Source organism: Myotis myotis, unplaced genomic scaffold (assembly GCF_014108235.1).
Source record: "Myotis myotis isolate mMyoMyo1 unplaced genomic scaffold, mMyoMyo1.p scaffold_m19_p_11, whole genome shotgun sequence".
Lineage (NCBI taxonomy): Eukaryota > Metazoa > Chordata > Mammalia > Chiroptera > Vespertilionidae > Myotis > Myotis myotis.
Genome location: NW_023416315.1, coordinates 61823189 through 61834743, shown reverse-complemented (window position 1 = coordinate 61834743; position 11555 = coordinate 61823189). Strand labels below are relative to the sequence as shown.

At 52.8% G+C, this 11555-nt stretch overlaps 1 protein-coding gene and 2 long non-coding RNA genes across 5 annotated transcripts in view; 1 reads left to right on the top strand and 2 right to left on the bottom strand.

Annotated features, from left to right (window-relative positions):
- LOC118666403 overlaps positions 1 to 120 on the bottom strand; it is a 6436-nt gene extending 6316 nt beyond the window's left edge. Inside the window, exon 1 of the long non-coding RNA XR_004970963.1 lies at positions 16 to 120. This is a non-coding gene — a long non-coding RNA (uncharacterized LOC118666403). The remainder of the gene's footprint in view (positions 1 to 15) is intronic.
- LOC118666402 overlaps positions 1 to 3861 on the top strand; it is a 14523-nt gene extending 10662 nt beyond the window's left edge. Inside the window, exon 2 of the long non-coding RNA XR_004970962.1 lies at positions 45 to 3861. This is a non-coding gene — a long non-coding RNA (uncharacterized LOC118666402). The remainder of the gene's footprint in view (positions 1 to 44) is intronic.
- The window catches only part of COPG2 (COPI coat complex subunit gamma 2), a 150433-nt gene that overhangs the window by 39797 nt on the left and 99081 nt on the right, over positions 1 to 11555 (bottom strand). The gene's annotated exons all lie outside the window — the stretch shown is intronic.

Below are 11555 nucleotides of genomic sequence, written 5' to 3'. Positions count from 1 at the left end.
CACCCTGGGCTTCACCTGGAGTGAGTAGGGAGCAGAGCACCAAGGTTTGGTCCAGGCACTGAGGCCTCTTGAGGAGGAGGGCTGAGGGAGACAGGAGCGACCAACGGGGAAATTTAGGGTGGACTGATGTGATCAGAGAGCACCTGAAGGGCTGTAGAGCAGAAGCAAGGCCCAGCTGGGACTGGAGATGATCTGGCAGAGAGACGACGGCTGGCAGAGGAAGCAGAAGAGAGGGGCGGACAGCAAGACCCAGGGCTCTTTGCAGAGCGAGACCGAGCGCCAAGGTGTCAGGCATGGCTGAGCAGGCACAGGGGCAAGAGGGAGGGCTGAAGGCCAAGGACCCAGAGCAGTGGCTCCCAACCTTTTTTTGCCCATGCCCCACCTAAGCATCTCTAAAATCCTGATGCTTCCCCCGGCCCGTGGCATATAATTCCCATTATTCAAAAAGTGAACTCCGATTCATGTGGAGGACACCTAAAAGGCCACTAACTTGGTCTAAACAACCTTCCAAACAAGATGGCATCCGTGAAAGAGAAAAAGCAAAGAACAACAGACAGTTGACATACTGAGGAAGAAATAACCCAGAAATTGCCCCAAAATAACAATTGAAGTCATATCAAAAAATAGCAAATAAACTCTTAAACATATAACTGATGCCGGGGGGTAGGGGAGGCTGATGGGAAGGTCAATTGGGGGGAGAAGGACACAGATGTACTAGTATTTGTAATGCTTGAAACGAGAAAAAAACAAAAACAAAAAAAAAACGAAACGTATAACAGAGAACTTAAGTGATGAATATGTCACAAAAGATCTTTCTCTACTCTACTAGTATCTGAAGCTCCAAGAAGCTTCAGAAATGCAAGAAATTCACTCTTATCAACTCGTTTGAAATCGCCCCCGTTAAATCCAAATTGCCCCACTGTGAACGGTGGGAACCACTGACCCAGACTGATAAGGAAGAGGTAGGGGAATCAGAGGAAGAGGCTCCCCAAGGGCTGTGCCCCAAGACTGTGCAACAAAGGGGTCCCAATGGAATCAGGAAAGGTAACCAGTACCGAGGTTCGCGTGTCCCTGGAGGAAATCACAGTCCACGTTCACAGGCTGTGAGGAGAGGGCGTAGGCAAGCGGGCAGATGCAGGAGAGTATATGAGGGCCAAGGAGATGGCAGTGGGGTGTGCAGAAGGGGAGGAATGAGGTAACGAGCACACAGAGCACCATGGGCATCAGCAAGAAGAGGTACAGTCTGTGACTGCAGAAATGTCACCTGGCTGAGGAAGGACAGTTTTCTTGCTACCTATGCAGTAGAGAAGCCAAGCAAGAAAGATGATGAACCCAGGCCCAAGAGGTAGGACTTCAGGTGAGCACATTCGGGGTGTGGGAGAGTGTAGGAGAGGGGCCAAATTCCAAGGGCACAAAAGAGTGAGAAAGGACAGGGGACGAATGAACTGCACCCAAAGAATGGTAAAGAAGGAAACCTGGGTGGCCTCTAGGAGAAGGCAGGTACTTTCCTCCCATGGGTGGCTCAAGGGCGGGCAGGAGCCCACGCAGGCTGAAGATCACAGAGTGGGTAAGGCCAAAGAGCAATGCCGGCCTGGTGGGATGAGGTCAGAGGACGACGAGGTGTGCAGAAATGTCCCATGGAAAAGCCTGGGGACAACCCTGTCAGAGCAGGGCTAGGCGAGAGGAGGTGAGGTTACAGAGAAGGCCAGGTAAGCCACCACCATCTCATAATGGTGGACCCCCAAAGGTAAGGAACAGGGGATAGCAGTTGAAGTCAGCAGACCCCTCTTGGGCAAGAGAGAGCGGGCAATGGGGGAAGGAGGAGTGTAAGTGAAGAGACCAGCACAGGTCATGGAAGGACCAATCAATCCTTCATCTGACTAGCAAGTCATAGGGGAAGTAGGATGGGACATTGAGGGTCAAGCAGAGGGTGGAGCATGGAGGCAGGGAGAGGTGGGATCGGGGGTCGAGTCTGGAGGCGTTTCTAGTGTGCCAGGGTTGGAGAGGAGGACATGGATTGGGATGGGGTTGGGTGAAGGGAGCCAAGCTCCATGCACGGGAATACCCAACTCCTTTAATGCACATAGTGGGCTGATTCCGTGTCAAGTGCTGGGCATGATGAGGACAACTAAGGAGCAGGAGGGCAAGACCAGGGAATCCACCCAGAGAGTCCACTGGAGTATAGCCCTAGCAGGATAGGCGAAGGCAAAAGTCTGGTTGGCGGAAAACACACCAGCACCTGAGAGGACCACAGGGGCTCTGTGGAAGGATCATGCCAGGGGTGTGAGAGGAGGGATAACATCCAGAAAAGGGAGAAGAGCAAGAGCTGAGAACGTCCAGGTCCTGGGACAAAGGTACTTCCACAAGGCACCAGAGTCGTAAAGATAGGGAGGAAGGAGTACCTTACGCGTGGGTGAGTGTGAGTGTGTGTGTGTGTGTGTGTGTGTTTGTGTGTGTGCGTGTGTGTGTGTGTGTTTTGGAATTGTGGTGGTGGCTACAGATAAATAATGGTGTTTTGCAGATTGGGGTTGGAAGGGAGTCGGGCAGTTGCAGGAGGACAGTGTCGGGACAGTGAGAGAATGGTGTGAATGCTGGGATCTTGCAGGAAAATGTGTCAATGGCAACCAGTAGAAGGCTAGAGGCCCAAGGGTGAGTGCAGCCCTGGAGTCAGGTTGGGCTTCCACAGCAGTGATTCTTCCCGGGGGTGGGGGGGGTGAGTTTCACCCGAGGGGGGGGTGGGCATGACCCCCAAGGGAGGCCTATCACACCATCTGAAGGGGGAGCAGTACACTGCTTGAAACAACAAAACCAAAAAAAATTCAAAAGAAAACACAAAAACACACCCCAAAGATGTTGCTGATAGGCCTCCTTGGGGGGTCATGCACCCTCGGGTGAGAATCACTGGGTGGAAGGGGCAGAGAGGAGAGCTGGGCAGAGAGGCGAAGCATGAGCAGGTGAGGAGGTGGGGGTATGAGTCTCAAGCATGTCAGAATGGGGCTAAGGGACCCTGGACCAGGCAGACAGCAAGCAAAGGGATGTAGCTGAGAAATCACCTGGAAGGATAGAGGGTGGCACCCTGGGCTTCACCTGGAGTGAGTAGGGAGCAGAGCACCAAGGTTTGGTCCAGGCACTGAGGCCTCTTGAGGAGGAGGGCTGAGGGAGACAGGAGCGACCAACGGGGAAATTTAGGGTGGACTGATGTGATCAGAGAGCACCTGAAGGGCTGTAGAGCAGAAGCAAGGCCCAGCTGGGACTGGAGATGATCTGGCAGAGAGACGACGGCTGGCAGAGGAAGGAGAAGAGAGGGCCGGACAGCAAGACCCAGGGCTCTGTGCAGAGCGAGACCGAGCGCCAAGGTGTCAGGCATGGCTGAGCAGGCACAGGGGCAAGAGGGAGGGCTGAAGGCCAAGGACCCAGAGCAGTGGCTCCCAACCTTTTTTTGCCCATGCCCCACCTAAGCATCTCTAAAATCCTGATGCTTCCCCCGGCCCGTGGCATATAATTCCCATTATTCAAAAAGTGAACTCCGATTCATGTGGAGGACACCTAAAAGGCCACTAACTTGGTCTAAACAACCTTCCAAACAAGATGGCATCCGTGAAAGAGAAAAAGCAAAGAACAACAGACAGTTGACATACTGAGGAAGAAATAACCCAGAAATTGCCCCAAAATAACAATTGAAGTCATATCAAAAAATAGCAAATAAACTCTTAAACATATAACTGATGCCGGGGGGTAGGGGAGGCTGATGGGAAGGTCAATTGGGGGGAGAAGGACACAGATGTACTAGTATTTGTAATGCTTGAAACGAGAAAAAAACAAAAAAAAAATAAAAACGAAACGTACAAAAGAGAACTTAAGTGATGAATATGTCACAAAAGATCTTTCTCTACTCTACTAGTATCTGAAGCTCCAAGAAGCTTCAGAAATGCAAGAAATTCACTCTTATCAACTCGTTTGAAATCGCCCCCGTTAAATCCAAATTGCCCCACTGTGAACGGTGGGAACCACTGACCCAGACTGATAAGGAAGAGGTAGGGGAATCAGAGGAAGAGGCTCCCCAAGGGCTGTGCCCCAAGACTGTGCAACAAAGGGGTCCCAATGGAATCAGGAAAGGTAACCAGTACCGAGGTTCGCGTGTCCCTGGAGGAAATCACAGTCCACGTTCACAGGCTGTGAGGAGAGGGCGTAGGCAAGCGGGCAGATGCAGGAGAGTATATGAGGGCCAAGGAGATGGCAGTGGGGTGTGCAGAAGGGGAGGAATGAGGTAACGAGCACACAGAGCACCATGGGCATCAGCAAGAAGAGGTACAGTCTGTGACTGCAGAAATGTCACCTGGCTGAGGAAGGACAGTTTTCTTGCTACCTATGCAGTAGAGAAGCCAAGCAAGAAAGATGATGAACCCAGGCCCAAGAGGTAGGACTTCAGGTGAGCACATTCGGGGTGTGGGAGAGTGTAGGAGAGGGGCCAAATTCCAAGGGCACAAAAGAGTGAGAAAGGACAGGGGACGAATGAACTGCACCCAAAGAATGGTAAAGAAGGAAACCTGGGTGGCCTCTAGGAGAAGGCAGGTACTTTCCTCCCATGGGTGGCTCAAGGGCGGGCAGGAGCCCACGCAGGCTGAAGATCACAGAGTGGGTAAGGCCAAAGAGCAATGCCGGCCTGGTGGGATGAGGTCAGAGGACGACGAGGTGTGGAGAAATGTCCCATGGAAAAGCCTGGGGACAACCCTGTCAGAGCAGGGCTAGGCGAGAGGAGGTGAGGTTACAGAGAAGGCCAGGTAAGCCACCACCATCTCATAATGGTGGACCCCCAACGGTAAGGAACAGGGGACAGCAGTTGGAGTCAGCAGACCCCTCTTGGGCAAGAGAGAGCGGGCAATGGGGGAAGGAGGAGTGTAAGTGAAGAGACCAGCACAGGTCATGGAAGGACCAATCAATCCTTCATCTGACTAGCAAGTCATAGGGGAAGTAGGATGGGACATTGAGGGTCAAGCAGAGGGTGGAGCATGGAGGCAGGGAGAGGTGGGATCGGGGGTCGAGTCTGGAGGCGTTTCTAGTGTGCCAGGGTTGGAGAGGAGGACATGGATTGGGATGGGGTTGGGTGAAGGGAGCCAAGCTCCATGCACGGGAATACCCAACTCCTTTAATGCACATAGTGGGCTAATTCCGTGTCAAGTGGTGGGCATGATGAGGACAACTAAGGAGCAGGAGGGCCAGACCAGGGAATCCACCCAGAGAGCCCACTGGAGTGTAGCCCTAGCAGGATAGGCGAAGGCAAAAGTCTGGTTGGCGGAAAACACACCAGCACCTGAGAGGACCACAGGGGCTCTGTGGAAGGATCATGCCAGGGGTGTGAGAGGAGGGATAACATCCAGAAAAGGGAGAAGAGCAAGAGCTGAGAACGTCCAGGTCCTGGGACAAAGGTACTTCCACAAGGCACCAGAGTCGTAAAGATAGGGAGGAAGGAGTAGCTTACGCGTGGGTGAGTGTGAGTGTGTGTGTGTGCGTGTGTGTGTGTGTGTGTGTGCGTGTGTGTGTGTGTGTTTTGGAATTGTGGTGGTGGCTACAGATAAAAAATGGTGTTTTGCAGATTGGGGTTGGAAGGGAGTCGGGCAGTTGCAGGAGGACAGTGTCGGGACAGTGAGAGAATGGTGTGAATGCTGGGATCTTGCAGGAAAATGTGTCAATGGCAACCAGTAGAAGGCTAGAGGCCCAAGGGTGAGTGCAGCCCTGGAGTCAGGTTGGGCTTCCACAGCAGTGATTCTTCCCGGGGGTGGGGGGGGTGAGTTTCACCCGAGGGGGGGCGTGGGCATGACCCCCAAGGGAGGCCTATCACACCATCTGAAGGGGGAGCAGTACACTGCTTGAAACAACAAAACCAAAAAAAATTCAAAAGAAAACACAAAAACACACCCCAAAGATGTTGCTGATAGGCCTCCTTGGGGGGTCATGCACCCTCGGGTGAGAATCACTGGGTGGAAGGGGCAGAGAGGAGAGCTGGGCAGAGAGGCGAAGCATGAGCAGGTGAGGAGGTGGGGGTATGAGTCTCAAGCATGTCAGAATGGGGCTAAGGGACCCTGGACCAGGCAGACAGCAAGCAAAGGGATGTAGCTGAGAAATCACCTGGAAGGATAGAGGGTGGCACCCTGGGCTTCACCTGGAGTGAGTAGGGAGCAGAGCACCAAGGTTTGGTCCAGGCACTGAGGCCTCTTGAGGAGGAGGGCTGAGGGAGACAGGAGCGACCAACGGGGAAATTTAGGGTGGACTGATGTGATCAGAGAGCACCTGAAGGGCTGTAGAGCAGAAGCAAGGCCCAGCTGGGACTGGAGATGATCTGGCAGAGAGACGACGGCTGGCAGAGGAAGGAGAAGAGAGGGGCGGACAGCAAGACCCAGGGCTCTGTGCAGAGCGAGACCAAGCGCCAAGGTGTCAGGCATGGCTGAGCAGGCACAGGGGCAAGAGGGAGGGCTGAACGCCAAGGACCCAGAGCAGTGGCTCCCAACCTTTTTTTGCCCATGCCCCACCTAAGCATCTCTAAAATCCTGATGCTTCCTCCGGCCCGTGGCATATAATTCCCATTATTCAAAAAGTGAACTCCGATTCATGTAGAGGACACCTAAAAGGCCACTAACTTGGTCTAAACAACCTTCGAAACAAGATGGCATCCGTGAAAGAGAAAAAGCAAAGAACAACAGACAGTTGACATACTGAGGAAGAAATAACCCAGAAATTGCCCCAAAATAACAATTGAAGTCATATCAAAAAATAGCAAATTAACTCTTAAACATATAACTGATGCCGGGGGGTAGGGGAGGCTGATGGGAAGGTCAATTGGGGGGAGAAGGACACAGATGTACTAGTATTTGTAATACTTGAAACGAGAAAAAAAATAAATAAATAAAAACGAAACGTATAACAGAGAACTTAAGTGATGAATATGTCACAAAAGATCTTTCTCTACTCTACTAGTATCTGAAGCTCCAAGAAGCTTCAGAAATGCAAGAAATTCACTCTTATCAACTCGTTTGAAATCGCCCCCGTTAAATCCAAATTGCCCCACTGTGAACGGTGGGAACCACTGACCCAGACTGATAAGGAAGAGGTAGGGGAATCAGAGGAAGAGGCTCCCCAAGGGCTGTGCCCCAAGACTGTGCAACAAAGGGGTCCCAATGGAATCAGGAAAGGTAACCAGTACCGAGGTTCGCGTGTCCCTGGAGGAAATCACAGTCCACGTTCACAGGATGTGAGGAGAGGGCGTAGGCAAGCGGGCAGATGCAGGAGAGTATATGAGGGCCAAGGAGATGGCAGTGGGGTGTGCAGAAGGGGAGGAATGAGGTAACGAGCACACAGAGCACCATGGGCATCAGCAAGAAGAGGTATAGTCTGTGACTGCAGAAATGTCACCTGGCTGAGGAAGGACAGTTTTCTTGCTACCTATGCAGTAGAGAAGCCAAGCAAGAAAGATGATGAACCCAGGCCCAAGAGGTAGGACTTCAGGTGAGCACATTCGGGGTGTGGGAGAGTGTAGGAGAGGGGCCAAATTCCAAGGGCACAAAAGAGTGAGAAAGGACAGGGGACGAATGAACTGCACCCAAAGAATGGTAAAGAAGGAAACCTGGGTGGCCTCTAGGAGAAGGCAGGTACTTTCCTCCCATGGGTGGCTCAAGGGCGGGCAGGAGCCCACGCAGGCTGAAGATCACAGAGTGGGTAAGGTCAAAGAGCAATGCCGGCCTGGTGGGATGAGGTCAGAGGACGACGAGGTGTGGAGAAATGTCCCATGGAAAAGCCTGGGGACAACCCTGTCAGAGCAGGGCTAGGCGAGAGGAGGTGAGGTTACAGAGAAGGCCAGGTAAGCCACCACCATCTCATAATGGTGGACCCCCAACGGTAAGGAACAGGGGACAGCAGTTGGAGTCAGCAGACCCCTCTTGGGGATGAGAGAGCGGGCAATGGGGGAAGGAGGAGTGTAAGTGAAGAGACCAGCACAGGTCATGGAAGGACCAATCAATCCTTCATCTGACTAGCAAGTCATAGGGGAAGTAGGATGGGACATTGAGGGTCAAGCAGAGGGTGGAGCATGGAGGCAGGAGGAGGTGGGTTCGGGGGTCGAGTCTGGAGGCGTTTCTAGTGTGCCAGGGTTGGAGAGGAGGACATGGATTGGGATGGGGTTGGGTGAAGGGAGCCAAGCTCCATGCACGGGAATACCCAACTCCTTTAATGCACATAGTGGGCTGATTCCGTGTCAAGTGCTGGGCATGATGAGGACAACTAAGGAGCAGGAGGGCCAGACCAGGGAATCCACCCAGAGAGCCCACTGGAGTGTAGCCCTAGCAGGATAGGCGAAGGCAAAAGTCTGGTTGGCGGAAAACACACCAGCACCTGAGAGGACCACAGGGGCTCTGTGGAAGGATCATGCCAGGGGTGTGAGAGGAGGGATAACATCCAGAAAAGGGAGAAGAGCAAGAGCTGAGAACGTCCAGGTCCTGGGACAAAGGTACTTCCACAAGGCACCAGAGTCGTAAAGATAGGGAGGAAGGAGTAGCTTACGCGTGGGTGAGTGTGAGTGTGTGTGTGTGTGCGTGTGTGTGTGTTTGTGTGTGTGCGTGTGTGTGTGTGTTTTGGAATTGTGGTGGTGGCTACAGATAAATAATGGTGTTTTGCAGATTGGGGTTGGAAGGGAGTCGGGCAGTTGCAGGAGGACAGTGTCGTGACAGTGAGAGAATGGTGCGAATGCTGGGATCTTGAAGGAAAATGTGTCAATGGCAAAGAGTAGAAGGCTAGAGGCCCATGGGTGAGTGCAGCCCAGGAGTCAGGTTGGGCTTCCACAGCAGTGATTCTTCCCGGGGGTGGGGGGGGGGTGAGTTTCACCCGAGGGGGGGGTGGGCATGACCCCCAAGGGAGGCCTATCACACCATCTGAAGGGGGAGCAGTACACTGCTTGAAACAACAAAACCAAAAAAAATTCAAAAGAAAACACAAAAACACACCCCAAAGATGTTGCTGATAGGCCTCCTTGGGGGGTCATGCACCCTCGGGTGAGAATCACTGGGTGGAAGGGGCAGAGAGGAGAGCTGGGCAGAGAGGCGAAGCATGAGCAGGTGAGGAGGTGGGGGTATGAGACTCAAGCATGTCAGAATGGGGCTAAGGGACCCTGGACCAGGCAGACAGCAAGCAAAGGGATGTAGCCGAGAAATCACCTGGAAGGATAGAGGGTGGCACCCTGGGCTTCACCTCGAGTGAGTAGGGAGCAGAGCACCAAGGTTTGGTCCTGGCACTGAGGCCTCTTGAGGAGGAGGGCTGAGGGAGACAGGAGCGACCAACAGGGAAATTTAGGGTGGACTGATGTGATCAGAGAGCACCTGAAGGGCTGTAGAGCAGAAGCAAGGCCCAGCTGGGACTGGAGATGATCTGGCAGAGAGACGACGGCTGGCAGAGGAAGGAGAAGAGAGGAGCGGACAGCAAGACCCAGGGCTCTGTGCAGAGCGAGACCGAGCGCCAAGGTGTCAGGCATGGCTGAGCAGGCACAGGGGCAAGAGGGAGGGCTGAAGGCCAAGGACCCAGAGCAGTGGCTCCCAACCTTTTTTTGCCCATGCCCCACCTAAGCATCTCTAAAATCCTGATGCTTCCCCCGGCCCGTGGCATATAATTCCCATTATTCAAAAAGTGAACTCCGATTCATGTGGAGGACACCTAAAAGGCCACTAACTTGGTCTAAACAACCTTCCAAACAAGAAGGCATCCGTGAAAGAGAAAAAGCAAAGAACAACAGACAGTTGACATACTGAGGAAGAAATAACCCAGAAATTGCCCCAAAATAACAATTGAAGTCATATCAAAAAATAGCAAATAAACTCTTAAACATATAACTGATGCCGGGGGGTAGGGGAGGCTGATGGGAAGGTCAATTGGGGGGAGAAGGACACAGATGTACTAGTATTTGTAATACTTGAAACAAGAAAAAAACAAAAAAAAAATAAAAACGAAACGTATAACAGAGAACTTAAGTGATGAATATGTCACAAAAGATCTTTCTCTACTCTACTAGTATCTGAAGCTCCAAGAAGCTTCAGAAATGCAAGAAATTCACTCTTATCAACTCGTTTGAAATCGCCCCCGTTAAATCCAAATTGCCCCACTGTGAACGGTGGGAACCACTGACCCAGACTGATAAGGAAGAGGTAGGGGAATCAGAGGAAGAGGCTCCCCAAGGGCTGTGCCCCAAGACTGTGCAACAAAGGGGTCCCAATGGAATCAGGAAAGGTAACCAGTACCGAGGTTCGCGTGTCCCTGGAGGAAATCACAGTCCACGTTCACAGGCTGTGAGGAGAGGGCGTAGGCAAGCGGGCAGATGCAGGAGAGTATATGAGGGCCAAGGAGATGGCAGTGGGGTGTGCAGAAGGGGAGGAATGAGGTAACGAGCACACAGAGCACCATGGGCATCAGCAAGAAGAGGTACAGTCTGTGACTGCAGAAATGTCACCTGGCTGAGGAAGGACAGTTTTCTTGCTACCTATGCAGTAGAGAAGCCAAGCAAGAAAGATGATGAACCCAGGCCCAAGAGGTAGGACTTCAGGTGAGCACATTCGGGGTGTGGGAGAGTGTAGGAGAGGGGCCAAATTCCAAGGGCACAAAAGAGTGAGAAAGGACAGGGGACGAATGAACTGCACCCAAAGAATGGTAAAGAAGGAAACCTGGGTGGCCTCTAGGAGAAGGCAGGTACTTTCCTCCCATGGGTGGCTCAAGGGCGGGCAGGAGCCCACGCAGGCTGAAGATCACAGAGTGGGTAAGGCCAAAGAGCAATGCCGGCCTGGTGGGATGAGGTCAGAGGACGACGAGGTGTGCAGAAATGTCCCATGGAAAAGCCTGGGGACAACCCTGTCAGAGCAGGGCTAGGCGAGAGGAGGTGAGGTTACAGAGAAGGCCAGGTAAGCCACCACCATCTCATAATGGTGGACCCCCAACGGTAAGGAACAGGGGACAGCAGTTGGAGTCAGCAGACCCCTCTTGGGGATGAGAGAGCGGGCAATGGGGGAAGGAGGAGTGTAAGTGAAGAGACCAGCACAGGTCATGGAAGGACCAATCAATCCTTCATCTGACTAGCAAGTCATAGGGGAAGTAGGATGGGACATTGAGGGTCAAGCAGAGGGTGGAGCATGGAGGCAGGGAGAGGTGGGATAGGGGGTCGAGTCTGGAGGTGTTTCTAGTGTGCCAGGGTTGGAGAGGAGGACATGGATTGGGATGGGGTTGGGTGAAGGGAGCCAAGCTCCATGCACGGGAATACCCAACTCCTTTAATGCACATTGTGGGCTGATTCCGTGTCAAGTGGTGGGCATGATGAGGACAACTAAGGAGCAGGAGGGCCAGAGCAGGGAATCCACACAGAGAGCCCACTGGAGTGTAGCCCTAGCAGGATAGGCGAAGGCAAAAGTCTGGTTGGCGGAAAACACACCAGCACCTGAGAGGACCACAGGGGCTCTGTGGAAGGATCATGCCAGGGGTGTGAGAGGAGGGATAACATCCAGAAAAGGGAGAAGAGCAAGAGCTGAGAACGT